Here is a 24,196-nt window from a genome sequence, read left to right on the forward strand (position 1 = left end):
TAGAACTCTCAATGGGAAGGAGTTTTCTTATGATCATTTCCCAGCTCCCTTTCTGTAGAATCATCTTGATGCTCAGAAACCTCCACAGGTAGGCATGGAACCTCCCATTATGAGAGTCTGACTCAATTAGATACTGTTATTTTTGAACAACTGAGAATGTTATGGTCGTCATTCTGCTTACCAATTCCTCAGAGTGGCACCACATTTTTCTCAATGACCATCTCCATTTGGCCTCTCTAAATTTCTTTGTAGCTCTGCTCATGACCTGGTCTTCTCAGGAAAGGTTCTTCCTGCTGCCCTCAGTAGTTTTTAGGACCAAAGTGTTCCATGTTGGATAAATTATCTTAAGGGAAATTTTTCTGCAAACTTGAAACTTAATTAAAGAAAATCAGGAAATATTAATATATTCAGAGGGATCATAGGGATTTTTTCTTGTGTTCTTCCACATACAAGACTCCCCTCTGAACACTTTGCCTGTCTATTGGGAGTCTCTACCCTAACCTGTTTGAATGCACAATGATCTTATCTTTCCCTGCATATATATTCAGTGGACATCACATTCCTGTTCCTGGGAGAAGTCCCTTGACAAGGTAAGTTCTTTTAATTTGCAGCTACACACACAACTCTGCCTGGTTGCAGATTCTTTCGTTCTCAGCACCTAGTTCAACAATGCTTAGCCATTCCAGGGTTAATAATGTCAGTCAGGGCTGATTTGTCAACTCGGAGAGAGTGACAGTGAGATGAATAGAGATGTGATTTGGTGTGACTTTATGTGGAAATAACTTTAGGTTCAACTGATGTACCACTTACAATTTAATCTAATCTAGCCTTATCCTGTTCTTTGTCCCGGCTCCTTTTTGCATCGCTCATCTCCTTCAAAGGAGAGATGATCTGCTATCTGCCTATATGGATGAAGAGGCTTTTGCATACAAAGTTTATGATGATTTTCATGATTAAGGTAAAAGCATGCGTTGTATTCTTCCATTGTTCATTTCACTGTAACTAGAGAAAATAACAATGCCTGTCACGGAGAGGTGGCCCGCACTCTGCTGCTGCTTGTGAGCCTTTGCAAGAGCAATGCATAAGGCTGGAAATTGCCTGTCAGTTATTTGTTCTGCTTGGATATAGCCTAGGGTGATTAATATTTAAAGTCTACTTCCCTTTACTTCAGTGTAATCTGGGGACACTGGACCTGTGGAAAATGAGGTGAAAAGCGAAAGTGTGCCTTAGATTCCCAAAGCAAGGAAGCATCTTTAATGGTTGACAAGAAAAGCCAGCCATGATAGGTGAAAATGTATTTCTTCTGATCATAAACCAAATCTTACATTTCTACATGGGAAAACCCTTTCTTTCCTTTACAGCAGGAAGAGAGAGAGAGAGAGAGAGAGAGAGAGAGAGAGAGAGAGAGAGCGAGCACTTCAATCTGCCAAATGATGTATAGTCAGTTGACTTGCCTACTCCAATCTGAATGTTAAACAAGGTGGGGAAAGGGAAAACTCCCACAACCCATTGCCAGGTAGAAGCCCCTTAAGCACTGCCGTGAGTATAATACTCACATGGGAAATATTTCCTTATGTACATTCTGAAGTATCAGACCTTACTTTAAATGTTTGGGCTAGAAGTGAGATCAATCATGGTTACAAGGCAGCTTCCTACGTTGCTTGGGGTGGGGCTCGTGCATGCAGTGCCTGGCTTGGTCTTTGGGCAGGAGTAGAGAGTCGTGTGTCAAGTGAAGGACAGTGACAAAGGAGTGTCCGGCACCGCACATGTGTTATCAATGACAAATTATTAGGTTCTGTAATGAGTCAATGAGTATTTAGCCCTGAAAGCTTTTCCGACCCTCTAAATTTCTCAGGTTGAAGCTGTAAATCTTAATGTGATGTGCATCGGAGTGGGAAACACCAATGATGTGGGTGAGATTAGTGACCTCAGGAGAGGATGGAACTGCAAGGGTTTCTCTCGCCATCAAATTAGAATGTCCACAAGCCACAAAGTGAGTTCTCCTGAACCTGAACCAGAACCAACTCTACCTCTATTCCTTTTTTTTTTTTTAAAAAACAAAATAGACTCCATTTTTTTATTTGGTCAACTACTTCAGGGAATGGGGTCTGCTCTAGAATGTGGATGATAAAACCCGTGGCACTCTACAGGAGAAAATCGATTTTCCCCATCCCAGTAGGTATCAGTTACAAATGCTTCTTGGATAGGGATGGGACTTTGTGTCCACTTCCCCTTCTCAGTTCTGAAACTTTGTCTGGTTTGAGCCTGTCCAAGTTTGCTACATGCCCACAGAGTCTTTGTTCATGTGTATATCGGTACTGATGTTTCTGAAAGACATTGCTTTTTGTGTCATTCACCACCTCTGACTCTTAACATCTTTCTGCTTCCTCTTTTGCAAAGATCCCGAGCTTATATTTCCAACCCCCAGAATACAAGAAAGAAATTCTTGTGTAAGCCATTCAGTTTGTGTATCTACTACAGTAGCCAGGGCTGACTAGAACAATGGCATGCCACATTTGTAATGAGAATATTTGAAATCATCATACTTTTGCTACTTCTTGGTGTGGCTACATTAAAATATATAAAGAAAGAAACACTTGAAGCTCTTTAAATGAAACTTTAACCATTCCTAGGAAAGTAACTGGTAGTAGTTAAATTATCCATCATTACTTTCTACTCTCAAGCTTTTGAGTTTAAGATAAAATTTCTAATGTTCTAAACTTTCAAAGCAATACAGCATAAAATAATTTTTAAATCTATTTTTTTCTTTATAGTTTTGTATATTTTATAGCCTTTAGTAATTTTCTAGTTTATTGCTATATAGACTGTTAAAAAGACTTAGACTATTTCTGCATTATGGTGAACCTAAAAGGAGCTTACATTCTAGAAATAACCTGTGTTATTTATGCAAAACTGTAGGAGTCTAATTTGCATTCAGGGAATGGTGGGAGGAATAGGAGGAATTGGAAAAATAAATAAATTTAAATCAACTTACTGTATGATTTATATAGCATTTATATGTGAAAAATTAAGAATTTTCAAGATAAAAATTAAACTTTTTTTTAATGTTGACCCTTACTGTGTTTTATGTGCTCAATGACACTTCCATTTTTACTCACTGGAATATCTGCTCAAGTTACAGATATTGCATCAAATTTAATGCATTGCGAGTAACTCTGCCTAGGAAAGTATGAGTGGTGTGTGACTTTTTCTTTTCTTTCTTTTTTTTGTATACCTGCTTTTTCTGGAGCAATCAATTTGAAGGACTCTATTTTTGACAGGTGATTCCCCAAGGACTCTGTAAGTTTTGGGAGCATGAGCCAGCCACTGACTTTAGGTCTGCCATTTCCAAACCTGTGGAATACCTTAATATATGCACATAAGACTCAGCTAGGCAACCACAGCAAGGGAAGTTTGCTGTATCATCAATAAGGTACATAGCACATTATACAAAACGGGACCGTGATTCCAAAACAAATGTGCTGGACTTTTGTGCTTCTGCGTCAAGCCACATGGTCCTCAAAAATCATTCAATTTTGTTATTTCTTTGCTTATTTAAATACTACATATTTTTATATTGTTAATTTTGCTTCCTGCTACTTTTCTGAGAGTGTTTTAGGCTATAGAAATTTCCTGGTAGAATTTTTAGAGTCACTTACATATACTATCATATCATTGGCTTCTCTTTCCATTTCTATCCCCTTGATTTCCTTCAATTGTCTTTTGCTCTAGCTAAGACCTCAACTACTGTATTTAGACACAGAGATAGTGAACAACCTTATATTGTTTCTGATTTTAGTGAGGGTGTTTTGACTTTCCCTGTTTTAGGTTGATATTGGCTATGCACGTGCTTTAAATTGCAGTTAGTATGTTGAGATATATTCCTTGTACCCCCCAATTTCTCCAGGACTTTTATCATGAAGTGGCGTTTGATTATTATTTTCCAAAAGCCTTTCTGCATCTAATGAGATGATCCTGTAGCTTTTGTCTTTCAATCTGTTTATACGGTAGATTATGTTTGTTAATTTACATATGTTGAACAATCACTGCATCTCTGAGATGAAGCCAACTTAGTAGCACAGTGGATGATCTTTTTGATGTATTCTTTTATTCAGTTTGCAAGTATTTTATTGAGAATTTTTGCATCTGTGTTCTTAAATAAGATGTTATTTAGTGGGCCTGCCTTTGTATGTTACTTGGTCTTTTCCCTTACAGCTTTTAATATTCTTCCTTTGTTACGTTGGTTGAGTATTTTGGTTATTAATTTCTAAGGGGAATTTCTTCTCTGGTGTTGTCTATTTAGTGTTCTGTATGGTTCTTGTACCTTGATAAGCACCTTCTCTTCAGGTTAGGGAAATTTTCTTCTACAATTTTACTGAAAATATTTCCTGGGCCTTTGACCTGAGTTTCTTGTTCTTCCTCTATTTCTGTTATTTGTGGATCTGATATTTTCATCCTGTCTTATATTTACTGGATGCTTTGTACCTGGATTTTTTTTTTTAGATTTAACATTTTCTTTGACTGAGGTATCCATTTCTTTCTTCTTTTTCTCAATGTCTGAGATTCTTTCTTTCAAGTGTCATGCTCTGTTGGTGAGGTTTATCTCTGAGGGTTTTGTTTGACTTCCTAAAACTTTCATTTCCAGTCTTTCTTTGGTTTGGGTTTTCTTTAGTGATTCCATTTTTACTTTCATGTCTTGAATAGTTTTCTTCATTTCATTCCACTGTTTGTATCTTCATAGATCTCATTAACGGTTTTATTCATTTTCTCTTTAAACATATGGATAATAACTGTTTTTGAAGTTCCTCTATTGTGTTTTAGCTATATTGAACTTTCAAGACCTGCTGTAAAAGGCTTTTTGAGTTCTGATGGCGAAATATCATCTTATACGTTAATGATTGTGCGTTTGCTCAGGTGTCTGTATATCTGATTTTGGAATGATTGTGATTCTAGGTGCTAATATCTGGACTTGTCTTAGTTGGGTGGGTGTTTCATCCCCTGGATTCTGTTGCTCTCTCTTTATCTTAGGAAAGTGTGATAGCTACAGGGTTGACTGGTAGGGACAGGTGTGGCCTCTGGGGATCCAGGGTAGAAAGTGTTTCTGGGTTTTGGACGCTGACAAGAAGGAATGAGGATGGGTTAGAAGGGAGACTTAGAGGTACATAGAAAGGAATGCCCTGGGTCTGCCCTAAGGTCTGGCAGAGTCCTCAGTGTTTGGAGGTAAGGTGGGGAGAAAGACCCCTGCAAGCAGTCTTCTACAAGACTGAGGAATGAGACTAGAGAGATTGTATTGGAGGACATGAAAAAGAGTAGGAATTGCCTGAGTTCAGATTAGTGTAGCTACTGGGGGATTCTGGGTAGAGATTGTTTCTAGGCATTAGAGATTCACACACACACCATACAAACACACACACACACCATACAAACACACACACACACCACACAAACACACACACACAAATGGGATTGGACTAGAAGGAATGGGAATGGGTAGAAGTGGGAACCGAGAGGGTCTGTACTGGATTGTTTTGTGTGTCAGTTTGACACAAGCTGGAGTCATCAGAGGAAGGAGCCTCAGTTGAGGAAATGCCTCAGTGAGATACAGCTGTAAGGCATTTTTTCATTTAGACATCAATGGAGGAGGGTCCCACCCATGGTGGGTGGTGACATACCTGGGCTTCTGGTTGGTCTTGGATACTATAAAAAGGTGGACTGAGCAAGCCAGTAAGCAGCATCCGTCCAGGGCCTTTGCATTAGCTTCTGCCTCTGGGATTCTGCCCTACTTGAGTTCATGAAGCACAAGTAATAAAATCTCAAGAGAGAGAAGTTGGGGTTTAACCTGAAGGTCAGTAAAGCAAAACAGTCAGCCACTGGCTCTTACCTCAGCTTCAGTCTGAAAATAGTGATCCTGCCTCCAGGAATCTCAGAATGAGACTATCTGAGAACTGTTTCCTCCTGTTTTATAATCCTCTCTAGGACTGGGATTAAAGGCATACACCGCCTGGTCTCTATGGCCACTAGTGTGGCTTCTGGGATTAAAGGAGCGTGTTACCACTGCCAGGTGGCATAACACTGTTTTACTCTCTGATCTTCAGGCAAACTTTATTCATTAAAATACAAATGAAATGCCACGACAATGGTGCTTCATTGCAGCAATAGAAATCCTAAAACAGCATCTTCAGGAAGGAGGAAAGTTAGGTCTATTGCAGGTTTGTGTAGAGTTGCCAGGGATTGGAGGGAGAGTGGTTTTTGCAAGTGGTTTGCCACAGTGATGGGATGAGACAGATGTTTGCAATGGAGCCAAGGAAAGAGAGGAGATTGCCTCCCTGATTCCCAGGCTGTTGTGGCCAGCTGGTTCCCAGGTAGAGCATGCCTCTAGCTATTTGTGGCTGACACAAAGGAATATGGATGGACCAGAAGCAGAAGGTGGGGGCTGAGAGAGCTACAGGAAGGAGGAGATCTGGGTCTGCTGTTGGTGGAGACTGCAGAGAGTGGCACAGAATTAGGACAGTCCCCTTCAGGTTGTCTGCTCCAGGACTGTGGAGGAACCCAGGCGATTTGCAATGGAGGACAGGAAGCAGGATGAAGATCACCTGTCTGATTCCTGGGCCAGCCTGGCCACTTCATTCCTAGATAAGAGACTCTCATATACTTTAGATTTTATTCATCTGTCTTGCACCAATTGCTTCCTCATTAATGATATATTCTATTAGAAAATCCTTGATCCTACTGCACGTACTGGCTTTGTGGGAGCCTAGGCAGTTTGGATGCTCACCTTACTAGACCTGGATGGAGGTGGGTGGTCCTTGGACTTCCCACAGGGCAGGGAAACTTGATTGCTCTTTGGGCTAATGAGGGAGGGGGACTTGATTGGGGGGAGGGGGAGGGAAGTGGGAGGCGGTGGCGGGGAAGAGTCAGAAATCTTTAATAAATAAATAAAAATTAAAAAAAAGAAAGAAAATCCTTGATATCCCATCACCAAAATCAATGACTCCTCTCTTTTCTTTAATGTTCCATTTTTCTGTTTTCCTTTGTGGAAAATATTTCCTCAGAAGAGCTGTGTAGCTGCTCAAGGAACAGTGTCCCTCTATCTGGGGCTTAAAACCCATCACATACTAGAGACAAACTAAGTTCTTTCCTTTTTATGATTAAGCCTGTTTCTCAAGGATTGGGCCATGCCCAACCTGCAATCTTAACTACAAATAGTTCTGTACTGCCTGTTTCAGAAAATGGCTGTCACATCATTGTTTCGAAAAGTTGTTTATAAACATATTGTAGCCCTAACCTTGTTTCAAAAGGTTATAGGACCACTTATGACTACCTTGTTATGACTACCTTGTTATGACTACCTTGTTATGACTACCTTGTTATGACTACGTTGTTATGACTACCTTGTTATGCCCATCTTGCAAACATGCATTTGTTTCAGGAGGTTGTTAGTACTAACTTGTTATGCTCATGTTCTGCCTTCAACATCTCAAACTCCCTCATTTCCTGCCTTTGCCCCACTCTGCTCAGCATCCCATCTCTGTCATTCTGCCTACTCTTCTGTACAAACCACCTCTGCATTGCCAAATTCCTGCTTAGTTCTAAGGCTTCCTCATGTCACATAAGATCATTTACTCTAGTGTGATGGGTCCAGTCACCTTTCCCTTTCACTAACAGCTTAGTGAATGAATTAGAAAAAATTTCAGGCATATGCTTTCCACTGGAAATATTTCACTGGAAAGAATATAGCAATTTATTAGACAACATTGAAAACGTGTGCTAAGAATCCCTGTGATAAGGTTAGAAAATAATTCTTGTATGTAAGACACAGGTATAAACATTAAAAATTCCTTATCTCAGTGTACACATGTGTGTGTGTATATCACAGTCCCCTGAAATAAACAGTGTTTCTCTTGAGCGCATCGGTTTACAAATTATTTTCCACATGATATCTGTGAGCTCCCTTAAGGCACAGCCTATGCCTTATTTGTTATTTTTTTTCCATTGACATCCTGCTACCTAGTAGGAATGCAGAACGTGTTTCAAGGATGCTTTATTTACAGACTGTATGCTTGGAGCTGTTAAGGAATGGAAGGTAGGGAAGAATGACTGTGTATAGTGATGACTGCTTTCATCTACCATCCACTGTAAGATACTTGACATATTAGGAAAAAATGACAGTTTGTCTTGGGACCTTTACTATATAACTGGCTTTTTGGTCATTAGGTGATGAAAGCAGGGGACTTCACATAAATGCCAACTTCTCACTTTGAATCTCGCTCCCTGGCAATTTCCCTTAATACACATTTGAAAAGATTTTCCAAAGCTTATTTTGTTTCTAATCCATGCATTTAACCCATTACTCTGGTGAGTAGATTGTCAGCTAGAGTTTCTGAAGTTCTCTCCCGGGACACAGACAATTGTGTTAACGGTGCCTGCTGTAACATGAACCTTTGTACTATGAAGCAAGTCTTTTTAAACTCTTGGGCAAATGCAATAACGATGGGTGTTTAATTATATTTGTACATGCCACTTGGAGCTTACAATAACCTGGAAATGCATTTGCTATCTCTTAAAATCTCCACATAGGAAATGTCAGGGCTTGTTTACTCTCATTATTCCAACAGTCATGCCAAGCCGTCTCCTGGGTAAAGAAGATACAATGATGACATATTTATTGCTTTTAAGGAAGTTAGATTTTGTGGGGCAGGAAGAAAAAATAAAAATATGATTATTACACTAATTTAAAACTATTCTTCCTGTGTGAACAAAGGGCCTGGGAAATATCACAGTTATATTTCCTATAAACAAGTAGAAATCTGAACCAAGGCTGTGACTTCAAGTCCAAGGTTCTTTTCTTCTATAGAGGGAGACGTTATCTATGAGTTTTTTTCTTACACCTGTTGGAAGCCAGTTAAACCAGAATCAATATAATTTGATAAAAATTAAATTTCAAGTAAAGAGAAGATCTAAGTTATATCAATGCTTGCATTTTGTCATCTGAGATTTTTTTTGAAGGAGTTCACAGAATGGAATAGGGATGTCGAAAAGTACTAACAGAAGGTCAGGATTTCCTTGTAGAAATACCGGCCAAAACCTGATTTTTTTGTTTCTTAAATATTTTAAACATTATTATAGAAGAAACGTGCAAGTCAAACAAACATCACAAACCTAAATTAGCCCAACCCTAAGTCTACAGAGCTCAGCGAACTTTTATGAAGTTAGAGTAGCCATGCTGAAACTGTGGCGCTTCACATTAGACTTTACATTTCACTGTCAAAATATACTTTATGCCCTATCGACCATTATAAACCCACAAAGTATTATAAATTACATATAGTAGTGGATAAGTGCGACAATTAATTAACAGTCTCTGCTATCCCAATTATCTGTCATTTCGCTCTCTAGTCAATCTCCCAACCGGGGGGGGGGGGGGAGAGGAACAGAGCATTAAGACTTACACTAAAGGAAGAATGACATGAACTTAGGAACTCTCTAAAAGTGGATAGCTGATTCTGAAGACCTCTCGTCTACTTAATCCACTCCAGGCTCCAAAGAAACTAGACGGGACTTTGCATTGTAGGTTCTAACAAGGAATAAGATAATGTTTTTGAATAACAGACTGACTGCATTAGAGAGGTTTTTCATAATGAGATTTGAAATGGGATTTCAATCAGAGACTAATATTAGAATATCTATATCTAATATTTTATGACCTTTATGATATGGAGCCCTGTGTTTCCCTCACTTGCATATTTTGAATTCTAATACCCTTAATCCAGCTCACACTTTTAATTCTGTCCATATACTCTGCTAGATGTCTGTCCTTTTGTCGTTATGTAGGAAACAAGAATAAAAATCAATGTGAGGGTAATTTAAACTCTAGTGACCAATATTCTTCTTGCCAGGCCACCAACCCTTTCCTGGTCTATCCTGGAATCATTAATATTTTGTTGGTATATAATCCTTTCTACCCTAATCTTCTTGTTTGGTACTTAATTCCTGATATGTGGATGTTGGAAAGAATTCCAGTTCTTTCCACAGTCTCTCCTTAAATGATGTTTGAATGTTTTGTCATAAATATGGGTTGTTTAACAAAATTGAAGACTATTATGCAATTTCTAATTTAATTACATTTGTAATTTTTATGATAGAATTACTCCTACATAATGTAAAAATTAACTGATATTCTTGTTAAAATATAATTCATTATTGTTTTGCCAAAAGAAATATACTTACTATGGTATTTGTGCTTTACAGTTGAGTTTTGTTTTTAAAATTATAGTTAATCTATGTTTTGGAACTTCATTGACATTTAAGTTACAAACTGTCAAACATATCTATTTTGACTAAAAAGTCATTGAGTTTTGGTAAATATATAAACATTCAGCTACTACAGCAGTAATATTTTAGAACATATGACCACCTGTCAAAACTAGTCCCATATTTCTTCTGGCTAACATCACACAGCCTACAAACTGTGAAATGTTCTGAGACACTTAATTTTTACTCCAGTTTCACCTCTTCTGGAACATCATGTAGTTAAAATCATGTTATATGCTGCAGTTGCCATCAGTATTATGGGGAGTAAGAACTTTCCTTTCATTGATCAAAAGTATTTCACACTTTATCTGTTTATTAGATGAGCCATTTAAATTTTTTTTAATTTGCAATGTTATTGCTATAAACATCTGTGTAAAAGGTTTTGTATAAAAGATTTTTTTTCTTGCATGGTTATTTATGAGTGGAAATGCTGGTGCATATGGTAAATTTGTATTTAACATTTGAAGGGACTGTTAAATATTTCAAAGTAAATATGCAATTTGCATATCTAGCATCAGTTAATAAGAAGTTCTGTTACCATACATTTTAACAATTGATATTGCCAGTTCTTTTTTATCATGGTAACAATTCTAGTTGATGTTTAGTGGTAGTTTATTGTGGATTTTAAATTGCCTTTCTTTAGAAATCAATGATATTGATATCTTTTCATATGCATTTTGGCCATTTGTGATTCATGTGTGTGCATGTGTGCGTGTGTGTATGTACATGAACTGAATGTTCAAATCATTTCCTGGTTTTTATTCAGTGTCTTTTTTTAAATATTCTGGACACAGGTCCTTACCGGGTGTCTGTTTTGTAAATAGTTTCTACTGAGCCTTGTCTTTTTTAATAGTCTCCTTTGGTGAATGTACAGGATATTGTGTTGTCTGCCTGTAACCCTAGCACGTAGGAGGTGGAGGCAGGGGAATCAGTAATTCAAGGTCACCTTTAGTAAAATAGAAAATTTGAAGTCAGCCTGGATTACACAAAATCCTAGGTAAAAAATAACAAACAAAATAAAAAAGGAAAAAATTAGCAAAGTGAAACAAAAGCAAAAGCAAAAAAAATCCTCCTAATAAAATGCTTAAGTTATTTAGCAAAGTTTTAACGAAACACATTACTGAAATCGCTGTTAGTCTTAACTTTATATTGAATGAATTGACTTTCATATATGAAATTCAACTTGTCAGCAAAATCATCGCTTGACAAAAATGTATCGTATTTTCATATAGGTATTGACTAGATTTTAAAATAATTTGTTAAATAATATGTACATGTCGTTTCCTGATGCATTCTGGTTCTTTGTTTTGTTTTCCCTTGGTATTTATGTTTTTATATCAAGTGAGTACTGACTCTACCTGTATTGCTCTGTTTTGAGGTATCTTTATAGAGATATTCTTCAACATAAAAATATAATTATAAATATTTTTCTTAGCCTCTGCTTTAGTTTCCTGAATTCCTGACTCTCTCTCTCTCTCTCTCTCTCTCTCTCTCTCTCTCTCTCTCTCCCTCTCTCTTTCTCTCTCATTTCTCTGGCAAGTTATGGCTTCTAATGAAGTTAAGTAAGCTTTTTGTAATAAAGTGTTCTTATAATTACTTTCTTGTTATTCTTTTGATTTATATAAGTTTTGTTATGATGACCTCTCAGTCTCAATATTGATAACTTATGTATCTATTTATAGGGGTAATCTATATGTATTATTTATGCCAAATTAGTTGACAGTGTTGCTAAAGTTTGTTATATTTTTACTGAAGTGTGTCTGTGCATGTGCGTGTGTGTGTGTGTACGTGTGCGTGTGCGTGTACCATGACACATATGTGGAAGTCAGAGGAAAAGTTGTTTTAGCATATTATTTCCTTCCAGTGCGCGGTTCCCAGGGAATGTCTGGGCCATTAGGCTTGACAACACATGATTTTGTTAAATAAGCCATGGTTGATAGCTTATTTTTCACTTTTAAAAGATTATATATGGTTATGTTTCCCAGACTGGTTCGAGAAACCCTCTTATTTGTTCTATCGGAATATAAATAGGTATCACTGTGCCTGAATTTGGTATTGTTTTATTCCTGAGTTTCACTGAAGTAAATTTAACAAATAGAAATTTCATGCACTTAATATAGACAACATTACTATTTGATACAGAAATACAGTGATGTAATTGCCACAATAAAAATAATCAATGCACCTAGGACCAGACATTATTGTCTTTTTCTATTTTTGTACACTAAGAATCTCCTTTCAGTAATTGCATACACACATACACAAATGTAAAGTGAAGCAACATTGACTCATGCATGCATTTGATTTATCCTCAGAACAATCTTGCAACTCATTTCTACAAACATTGGCTACAAAAAACATTGCTCTAGTGTTGCATATGATAAAAGGAGTAACAAAACAGCATTTGGGCTGGAATGTATCTCAGGGATTGGGTATTTTACTAACAAGTGCGAGGCTCTGGATTTGATCCCTATCACTGCTGAAACAAACAAACAAACAAACAAAAGCATTCAAAAACTAGTAGCACCTGTAGAAAGGAGTACAAGAAATGCACCCCATGCTCATAAGACAAGGTAAGATTTTGTTTAGATTCCAGCAGAGGTTGTATTATCATTGGTGGTTTTGCAATAAATGGGCCGTGATGGATGGAGATCTGTGAGTGAAGCTGAAGGCGATGGCCTTACCATCTGCCTTATAGACAAAGAAAAATACATGAGAAAATCCAGGGAAGAAACAAAGAATCAAAAAACTCAATGTGAACACATGTGGCTGTTGGAACACGGTCCAAGAATGGAGTCATGTGAGATTTCTGAATTCCTATGAGAAAATTCCAAGATTCAAAATCTATGGAATGGTTCTTTTGTGCCCCTCCTAGGAGTAAAGGATAAGAATGTGTTTATTTCAGATTATCCATTACAACTTGTTAGTATTATTTGTTTAATGTGCCTCCATAGAAAAACATGTTTTTGCCACATGCGGCTTCCCTGTCAGTTGTGGCTCTGCTGTCAGGTGCAGCTTGTTCTTGTGATGGTACGCTAACTCATTTGATTCTTCTCAACCCTTGGAGTATAAATTGTCTGATGCTCTGAATAAAGTTGGCTACTGCATGAGTCTTCCTTATTTATTGGTTTCATTGTCCCAGGTCCCACCATCTCTGGAGCAATAAGCAAGTGGTACTACAAACCAGGCTCCTGATGTTGGCTATGAGACAAGAGAGTGTGGGCCCTCACTGGAGGTGAGAAAGCATAATGGGCCTGAAACCAGAGAAGCCTCTGACTTATGTTGAGCATCTACATCGCTTTTTAAAGAAAGGAGAAGAAGTATCAAAATCACAACTATTAGATTGCTTGAAAGTTGTTTGTGATTATCATTTTTGGTTTCCAGAAGATGGAACTTTAGGTGAAGAAGTATAAGAAAGAATCTGAAAGAATACTGAAAAGCATTAGCTTCAGCTTTTCCTGAAGATAATCCTGAAGCATGTGGTAAGGATTTAATAATCAACCTAATGTTAAATTCCTTACATTTCCTAAAGAAGATTTAGAAGAGCTTATGGAAATGTTAGTTTACAACCTAGGCAAGCCAGGACACAACAGGGAAATGATGGCCAAATGCCATTTTCCAATTCTTCCTTGGTAGGAGCTGTGCAATTTCAGCAAAATCAAAATGTTTATCAGGAAAAGCGCTATGTGTCTGTCATTCCAGATGGTTCCACTGAAACATTTTGAATTCCTCTTTGGTTCCTGTGGTCCCAGGTCATCAAGGACAATGGCAAAGGGCTGGGAGACAGTGGACGTCATCAGAAAGATAGCAAACTCCAGCTACAGGACAAAAGGAATAAAAATCATATCATTGGAAATCAAGTCTACCTGCCTGTGGCCAATTTAAGGAGAAGTTGTTTTATGAAACACCCAGAGCCCTATGTCACCTAAGAATCCTTTCTAGAGATGTTAGCTGATTTGACTTATGCATCTGCAGTGAGCTCACTGTTTATCTGAACACATATATTGGTCCTATTAGCTCATCCTCCTTTGCTTAAACTTTTAGATTGAATGGATTCAGCTTCTTTTATCTTTACTAATGACTCTGTGTTTATGACTGGACCCTGGGACTGTAATAGACTCATTCATTCATGTGAAGAAGGGGTCGCATAACTGAATCCCTGTTTTTGGTGGCAGAGTATTACCCACAATGCTTTTATTGCTCTAATATTATTTGTTACATTTATAATTTGCTTACTTATAGAGTAATCATGCATCAAATGCCAGTTAGATTTATTTGCAACATCTTAAATCAAAATCACTCTGGATATCTTACATTTAAAAAATGAAAAAGGGGACATGGCAGAATACAGTCCAAGAATAGAATTATGTGAGATTTCTGAGTGCTAGTGAAAAAACTCCAAGAAACCAAGACAACAGTTGTGTGACTCCAGTTTCTTTCATATATATGAAATTGTTCTTGGATTGTGCTTTCATGTCCCTCCTGGGTATAGAGAATAGGAGTGAGTGTACTTCAGGTAATTCATTTTAACTGGCTATTGTTATTTATTTATATGACTCTATGGGAAAATGTGCTTTTGCCACAAGTTGCTTGGTTTTTGATTATCTGTACTCAAGTGATTATTCTTAACCCTCAGGGTATATAGTCTAGCGCTCTGATAAAGTTGGCTAGTGATGAGACTTTAGTCTGCTTTGTTTATGGTTCCCTTCTCCCACGTCCCACTGTTTCCGAAGCAGCAAATAGTGGCTATATAGAACTGTTGAGTTAAAATTTTTTATATATATATATATATCAAATCCCAATTTTAAATGACTGGTAAAAACAACTCATTTGCAGTGTGTGGAAATATACAATATACTGATAATAAATCTGACTTCTGTGCTTACACAGCAACTTTTTGACAAAGTCTGAAGGTCTCTTAGATACATACTTCCTTTTTTTAATATTTATTTATTTATTATGTATGCAATATTCTGTCTGTATGCCTGAAGGCCAGAAGAGTGCGCCAGACCTCTTTACAGATGGTTGTGAGCCACCATGTGGTTGCTGGGATTTGAATTCAAGACCTTTGGAAGAGCAGGCAATGCTCTTAACCACTGAGCCATCTCTCCAGCCCCTGATACATACTTTCTAACTTGATAGATACCTGTTCTTTTTTATGGCTGAGTTTCTTTTGTCTTCTTTTTTTTCAGAGTCTAGAACCAGCTTGTTTATTTTATCCATATTTACACAAAGAAAGTTTTTGGAAAGAACATTTTCTGATAACAAGTATATCTGTCCCAGGATAATAACAAAGCCTAAGACCTATTTACATTGAAATTCTTTTTTCTTAATTTCTTTTCTTTTTTTTAAAAAAACAAATTATCTTTTCTCATTTTACATATTAATCTTAGTTCCCATGCCTTCCCTTCCTCCCATTGTCTCTATCGATCTATTTTCATTCTTCTAAATGTTGACATCCAGTTACGGCAACACCATTTGTTGAAGATGCTTTCTTTTTTCCATTGTATAATTTTAGCTTCTTGGTAAAAAAAATATCAGGTGTTTGTAGTTGTGTGGATTAATATCTGGGTCTTCAATTCTATCCCATTGGTCGACCTTTCTGTTTTTATACCAATACCACACTGTTTCATTACTGTAGCTTGGCTTGTTTAGATTTTTGAGACAGGGTTTCTCTGTAGTTTTGGATCCTGTCCTGCAACTTGCTCTTGTAGACCAGGCTGGCCTCGAACTGTGTTTGGGTGGAATGTTCTGTAGATGTCTGTGAAGTCCATTTGAGTCATGACATCTGTTAGTCCTCTTATTTCTGTTATGTTTCTGTCTGGTTGACTTGTCTGTTGGGGGAGAACCGGATATGGAAGTCTCCTACTGTTAGTGTATGAGGTTTGGTGTGTAATTTGAGCTTTAGTAATGTTTCTTTTACATATGTGGGTGTGCTTGTATTTGGGGCATAGATGTTCAGGATTGAGACTTCATCTTAATGGATTGTTCCTGCCATGAGTATATAGTGTCCTTCGCCATCTCTTCTGAATGATTTTAGTTTGAAGTCTATTTTGTTAGATATTAGGATAGCTACACCCATTTGTTTCTTAGGTCCATTTGATTGGAAAATCTTTTCCCAACCTTTTACTCTGAGGTAATGTCTGTCTGTGGGGTTGAGGTGTGTTTCTTGTATACAGCTCGATCCTGATTTTGTATTTATTCTCTTAGCCTTTGTCTTTTTATAGGTGAATTGAGTTCAAGCTTTTCCTGACATTACAGCCTAGATATAATCAGATGCCACTTTATCTTGCCAGCCTTTATCATAGCGTTTATATTGAGAATGTGGAGTCACATGCTAGTTGGACTTTTGAGAATTTTTTTGTAATTAATTTGTCTTTACATAACTAGTTCTTAGAGTTTGTGGGTATTTAAAACAGCCCAGTTGAAGAAAACAATCATATTAAATTGATCCTCATGTTGATAATTTCCTGTCATGCCCTTTTCGCTGTTCTTTCTTGCAGTCTAATTGGCAAATTCTCTGTCTGTTTCAGGAGACTGAAATAAGACCACATGATTCACAACTCTGTACTTACATATGTGCCCATTCCTTCAGCCAACAATGACCCAGTTCTGCCTCTCCACAAAACTAAATGCAATCAAAGAGGTTCTTAATCAGAAATCATTCCCAGAAACTCTCAACAAATGGTACTCTTCATGATCTGAATTTCAGTGATGTGTCTGCGTATGTGTGTGCATGTTTGTGTATGTCGGAGGGTACTTATCTATGCTTATGAAAGTGTGTGTGTGTGTGTGTGTGTGTGTGTGTGTGTATGTCTGTATAGTAGACAACAACCTTGGGTCTCATTCTCAGAATGCCATCTGAGGTTGGTCTTTCATTGGCCTGGAGTGCAGTTATTAGGTAAGACTGGCTGGCAAGTGAATGCCAGAGATTCCTCTGTCTCTGCTTCCGCAGAGCTACTATAAATGCCATCACTTGTGCCAGACACTTTAAGTGGGTTCTGGGAATCTATCTTATGTTCTCATACTTATGAGACAAGTGCTTTCCTGACGGCTAAGCTATCTTCCCAGTCTCTCCCATGACTTTTGTATACAAGTTGTCTCCTGTGTTCTTGAATCTATTTAGAGGCAGATTCTGTATTTCATACACTTTGTGCGGAATACCCAAATGGGTATTAGGTGCCTTCGCTGTGGACACATACTTAATGTCAATTTGATGACTTACTAAACACTGATTATTTGCCATACACTATGCTGACCACTAGCTATTCAATAAATATTTGCTAAACAAATGGCTTGCTCATCACTTGCGCTGGGAGAACTCAGGTGGAGCAATGTGAATGCAAATGCAATTTAGAGGGAGAAAAATAAAACAGAACTGGTCAGAAATGCACCCTCTGACCAAAACCAAATTCCAGGAACCCGTTTGAACCCTTGCATTGCTTGCGAAAAATCCCAATAAACCTTTCAAAAGCCTCAAAGCAGTTTGAAAAAAAAAAAAGATAGCCTAGAAGAAATAAACTAATATGGAAGGAGTAGTAAGGAACTTTGTACTTTCAGTGACAATTATCAGCATGTCTTCCTGGGAATTTCATGCTAATTTTATATTAAGTTTAGTCATTTATACTTAACTGTATTTGGTTCTGCAGAGCAATGATAGACTCTGACTATCTAAGCTAAATATGAGTTCCAGCCAAAAGGAAAGCAATGAAATCCATTGGAGCTTTCCCCCTTTATGAGCAAATAATCAGGCTGCATAACTTTCACTGACATGCATCATCTTTCTTTTGCTTTAGGGCTTTTCCTGAGATGCCTACATTTTCCTTCCTTGCTTCATGGATTGTCTTGGAGGTTCATGCTAACCCAGCTCTTTCAAAAACTCTTCCTAGCCCCTTTTCATGGCAAAGGAGAATGCATTTGACAGCTCCAGCACAACATGTCTGAATGGATTTTGCTTTCAAAGCAGTAGAATTTGCATCAGGGTTTTAAAAATGAATTAAGAATATTTTCTTTAGAAGTGTTTAAATGTTAATACATGGTTTGAGGAATAATACTTTCTGGTTTACACCTGCATTTCAGAAAGCCTGCCTATCCTGACGTGTGTACCACCTCTCACCCTACCAGGTAACTGAGGTCTGCCTACTCCTGTTGAATAAGAAGGACAAGACAATGGAGATTTTGGAGTCAATTCACTGTGGAGGCCAGTGGCTCATATCTCCCTCTGTGCTTGGAGACTTTGTGGAGAACTCTGTGTGATGCTCCGTAAGGTGAATTGAATCTTCCCATTTTCAGATAACTCAGCTAATATTTTCATCCCTTTTCCACACTTTTGCTGTTGTTGTTGTTTTTTTTTTTTTCAGCAAGTGCTCTTTTAAAATGTCATCTCTCAAAACTAGATCTCCTAGATCAAGTATCGGCTATGTTTCTTTTATTTTAATTACCTATTGCTCTGTCCCTAAACTAATTTTGAAATGCAGAGAATATAAGTGAGATTCTCTTTGCATTTTTTTTCACTGTCAACAAAATAGAAGTGCCTGCAGTTTGTCAATCTTATGTACATTTGACAACTTAAATTTTCAGGTAAGTCCAACTTTATAAGTCTCCATTTTGCATTATGATATAGCCTATAGGGACCAGGGAGTAAAATATGGTGATTTAAATGGGACTAGCCTCGGTAGGCTTATATAACTGAATGCTCATTCCCAAGTTGGTGAAACTGTTTGGGAAAGATTAGGAGGTGTGGCCTTGTTGAAAGCGATGTGTCACTGAAGATGGGCCCGTGCCATTTCCAGCTGACACATTTTTGCCTTCGACTTGAGGATGAAATGTGAGCTCACAGTAACTGCTCCGGCACCATGTCTGCTGCCTGCTGCCATGCTTCCTTCCATGCTGGTCATGGACACTAACCCCTTGGAACCATGAACCCCAAATGAAATTTTCNGTGAACTACAAAGCAAAACAGCTTCTTGCTTGCAAGACAACCCTACCAGGAAAAAAAAAATTCTCAAAGGGCTTGGTTTGTATACAGAAAAGCCTCTTATTTCCAGACTATAAGTCCTAAATCAGGGAACTTGTTTAAAGTAGGTACTCAGTGAATGTTTGTTAAATGAATAATTAATGCGAGAACAAGACGCAACCCTTATGAACACACATGATAGCCATTTATATTTTATAATAAAATCTAGGATTGTAAATACAATTGGTGCCTGACAGGGTGTATCTTGCTTATGCTAATTCAGATGTAGTAACAGTGGTTTGAAAAAAGAACTTGCTCTACACATGTGGCCAACTGAGAATATGATTCCCACTAAAAAGATACTCTGTGGTTTTAGACCTCTTGCATATTTAAAAAAACTATTTTGCGTTTTATTAGTCAGTATTTTTTCTTTCATGAGTCGATGAGAACTGTATTCTGAATAATAAAACAAAGTCACAGACAGAATATTTGAAGAAACATGCCCCTGAGGTTAGCACCAAAGGAACTCGTGGAAGCATGTATATTTTATAAATATGAACAAGTCCTTGATTCACAGTTTTCTGGCTTTTTCTAGCTACTAGGGCAAAACTTGCTCTTTATCTTCCTGACTTAAAATTATGGGAAGTACTTTTTGACTTGTTTTGCTATAGCTTACCTGAGACATTGTTTGATCTTTTTCTATAATGATTATCAAAAACAGGAAAACAAATTTATCCTACAACACATAGCCTCAGTGAGGTAACTCAAGAAACCCAGTTTGGCTCTGCCATCACCCCAGGTTGAATTCTCATACCCGAATAATGTCGACTTGGATCCAGAGATGCATCCAGTTTGCCTTTGCCATCACTCAGCGTTGAATACTCAAACCCTGACAATGAAGACATGGATCCAGAGATCCATGCTCTTGACCTTGTCCTTTGGATCTGCATCTCTGATGTCATTTCTTACATCTGTGAGCTTTGGAGGTCCATGTGTCACTGAAATGTGTGCATCAGCATATCTTTTTTCCCCGAACTTCCTCATTCTTTGATATTACTAGATGTCCAAGTCTCATTTTTCATATTGTCCCACTCTTGGAAGCAGGTGTTTCTGTATGGGACATTGGTTCCTTTGATCAGAGAATGGTTGTGCCTCACAAGATCTGAACCCAATGTGTCACAAATAGCACTTCTCATCTGTGAACCTAAGAAGGAGGACGCATTTTTTCCCCCAGGTCTTCAGTTTAGCATTGTTTTCTAACACCTTTGCTCAGCGCTGAGGTTGGTGAGGGAATGTATCCCTGTAATACGTATGCTTTAAAGAGTTTCCCAACATGTTCCATGAAGGATAATGGTTTTGCTATATATATTCATAAATGGGACAGGTAGAAGAGCAATAACTAAACTCATGACTGCCATCTTCTGCCACAGACCTTGAAGTTTTAAGTTTTGCATGCTCACAGGTGTTATAACACATGGTGTGTGCTGCTTCATGATATAACATTGTCATGGAGATCTTTAAAGTGAAGTGCTAATTGAACCCACTAGGCTTTGGGTTTCTTGTATCTGATGTGTGTGTGTGTGTGTGTGTGTGTGTGTGTGTGTGTGTGTGTGTTTTACGTATACAGCATAGAGCAGGGCTTGTAATTGGATTCAATCTTTTTACTTGAGTTTTGATAAGGTAGTTAAGTTAGAATACCAGAAATGAAATAAATAATAGGAGCAATAATGCTATGGAAAAGACTTGGTAATTTATTGCATACAAGATGGAAGAGAAAGGGAGAATGAAAATCAGTAGAGTTTCTTGGTTAAAATTGGTTGGTGATACTGTAATCAAAACAAGAAGATTGATACTGAAGCAGGTGTCTACTAGAAGGTTGAAAATGTGTCCCTTAAAATTTGACGTGAAGTGCTGGATGGATGGATTCAGAAGTCTTTTCACAGACACCAGAGTAAGTTATTTTTTCCATGGGTCTGATATGAATCTTGAAATATTATAAATACTAATATTTTGAGTCTACCTCAAAAGGAATACGTGACTTGAAAATGAAGAATTTTCTTTCCAAAAGAATCAACCTCAATTTATTTCCTCATGTTCTTTCAGGATTTTTAAATGTTAAAAATCAAGATTGAAACAGTGACAGCAAGAAATTGTTGGTTTAATAAGCTGTCAGACTACAAAGTTAGGAGCATGTGCCCTATGCTAATGTGAGAATTGCTGTGATTATAGGAGCTGTAGGTAAATTGCATGTTTTAATAAATATGAATTACATTAGCTTGAGAAATGTGAAAGTTATTCCAAGGTTATATTTGTATTGCATTCATTTTTCTTGAGAGATATAACTGTAATTCTGGGGTTATATTTTGATTTCATTGAACACTTTCTTGCTGCAGCCATTAACATTTCTGCTAAGGAAAATGGATCAAGGACTGTAATTTTATCTTTGATGCTTGCTCATGTCATCTAGGCTCAACGTGAACTATGAAGGTTCGTGAATCATGTGTTTGAAGATCAATTTGCAAAGGGAAAAATAAAATTTGGTAGCTATTTTACTTCTTTTTTGTTTTAAAGATACTTAACCTTAAATCCTATATTAATGCCAAGGAATTCTCAGTGGCTTATTTTTCCTTAAAGTTTCCTTGAAGGTCCAAGGGCAAGACTTATAGATAATTAAGCCCACAAAGTAGGGAAACAGTCTTTAGTTTCTTTATGCCCATACACACTATTTCATCCATGTCCTTTTAGAGATGGTGTAGAGGTGCTACATATATTTGGTAACCTATTTCTTCCTCTGCACATATAAAAGACACAGTCACGTGATCATTCTCAGCTTAGAAAACTTCTGCACACATTCATCCAAATGACCAGACTTGCAATCCATAATAGAAACCAAACTAGCTATGATCAAACACCAGGTGAACTCCCAGTGCAAACACTTGCTCATGACGCTGTGATGCAATTATAACTTTATGCTATTAAGTACTCCTCTTTAAATGCCAGCATGATAGAATTGAAAATCCACTGGGACTTTGCTCAAATCTTGTTAATCAACTTTGTGTTATTCCTTGTTTTGGCGGGGTCGTGTTCAAATTAGTTTTGCCATGCTGCCTTCTAGTGAGTTGGCCTTGAATAAGGACAGAAGCAACCACAGTCTCTCAGCACACTGAATACAGTTTGCACACCAATGAAGGGAGGGATAAAGATCAACCTGATACTGTCTCCAACTTCAATATTCCCAGCATTGCTTGTTACCTTCCACAAACCTTTCAGGTACTCCTCTGGGATGAGCTAAAGGTACAGTATCACAAAGACCTTGAACATTCTGCTTACCAAGTATGAATCAGTGTTACCTCTAACAGTAGTTACTTTAGCATTAACTACCTCCATTTCTTCATTTATAAAAGCAAGCTCTGCATTCCCACTTCTAGGCTTTTCCTGGCATCTTCTTGCTCTTCCTATTTCTTTTTTAAATTGATTATATTGAGCTATACATTTTTCTCTGCTCCCCTCCCTGCCTTTCCCTTCTCCCTTCAGCCCTCTCCCAGGGTCCCCATGCTCCCAATTTACTCAGGAAATCTTGTCTTTTTCTACTTCCCATGTAGATTAGATCCATGTATGTCTCTCTTAGGGTTCTCATTGTTGTCTAGGTTCTATGGGATTGTGAATTGTAGGCTGGTTTTCTTTGCTTTATGCTTAAAAACCACTTATGAGTGAGTACATATTATATTTGTCTTTCTGGGTCTGGGTCACCTCACTTGTTATGATGTTTTCTAGATCCATCCATTTGTCTGTAAATTTCAAGATGTCATTTTTTTTCTGCTGTGTAGAATTTCACTGACCTAAACAGAAATCTCAACAGAGGAATCTAACAGAGGAATCTAAAATGGCTGAAAGGCACTGAAGGAAATGCTCAACATCCTTAGCCATTATAGAAATACAAATCTTCTGAGATAGGTTTCATTTGGTCTCAGAGGTATTTCCCTGATTAAGACTGTAGTACTGTCAAAGTATATAAGATATTTATACATTGAATCCACAAAAATGATCATAAATTTATATATTAGACATGTGAATAATTGTACTGAGATGAAAACTCACACTCCAGTAATGAAATTAGGACAATGTGCCTTATAATGTTTTGTGGTTTATTCATTTATATTGCTGATGTTTCCTGTGTTACCTTTGTTCCTCACTTCCTCTGTACCCAACACATATTATCTGAAAACTTATCAGGGGGATCCTGTAGTGTGAGCACGCAGAACACTCTGAGCTGTAAGCAGAAGGTAACATGAAGCATTTCTCTGCTCTTCCTTCATGGATAATGCATCATTGTCAACATGTTTACTTTCCCACATTTAAACAGTACTGAAGAGCTGAAGATCTCTACAGAGAGGAAAAAAAATCCTTTCCAGAACCTGAGAAATGTATTTCTGGCTAGCTCTTATATCTTAAACTAACTCATTTCCATTAATCTGTATATCACCATGAGGTCATGACCTACTGGTAAATTTTCGGTGTCTGTCTCCTCTGAAGGTGGCTACAGGGCATCTCACTGACTCAGACTTCTTTCTATCAGCATTCGGTTTAGTTCCCACCTAGTTCTATTCTGCTAAGCCACTGGCCCAGAGTTATTCATTAATCAATAAAAGCAACACATAGGCAGAAGGACTTCCCATACCAGAAGAATAGCATGAGAAATAAATTAAGATGTCAATAAAAACTGATCCATCTATGCATAAAAGAAATGGAAAACTCATTTAAAAATCTCTGGCACTTTGTGGGGGAAGGTCTAGAAGGTCTCCTGTCTTGGCAATTTGGAAGCTGCAGAGGGTTCAAGTTTCCCTTGTCCATATGACACCTATGCTAGCTGGATCCCCTCTAGTAGCCTTCAAAGACAATAGAGAAGTGAGGCATCTACCCAGCATCCAT

At 37.6% G+C, this 24,196-nt stretch overlaps 1 long non-coding RNA gene across 1 annotated transcript in view; it reads left to right on the forward strand.

Moving 5' to 3' along the window:
- LOC126503159 (uncharacterized) overlaps positions 1–24,196 on the forward strand; it is a 1,076,305-nt gene that overhangs the window by 36,945 nt on the left and 1,015,164 nt on the right. The gene's annotated exons all lie outside the window — the stretch shown is intronic.

This window comes from Alexandromys fortis, unplaced genomic scaffold, assembly GCF_014885135.2.
Source record: "Alexandromys fortis isolate MF-2015 unplaced genomic scaffold, M_Fortis_MF-2015_v1.1 scaffold_43, whole genome shotgun sequence".
Classification (NCBI taxonomy): domain Eukaryota; kingdom Metazoa; phylum Chordata; class Mammalia; order Rodentia; family Cricetidae; genus Alexandromys; species Alexandromys fortis.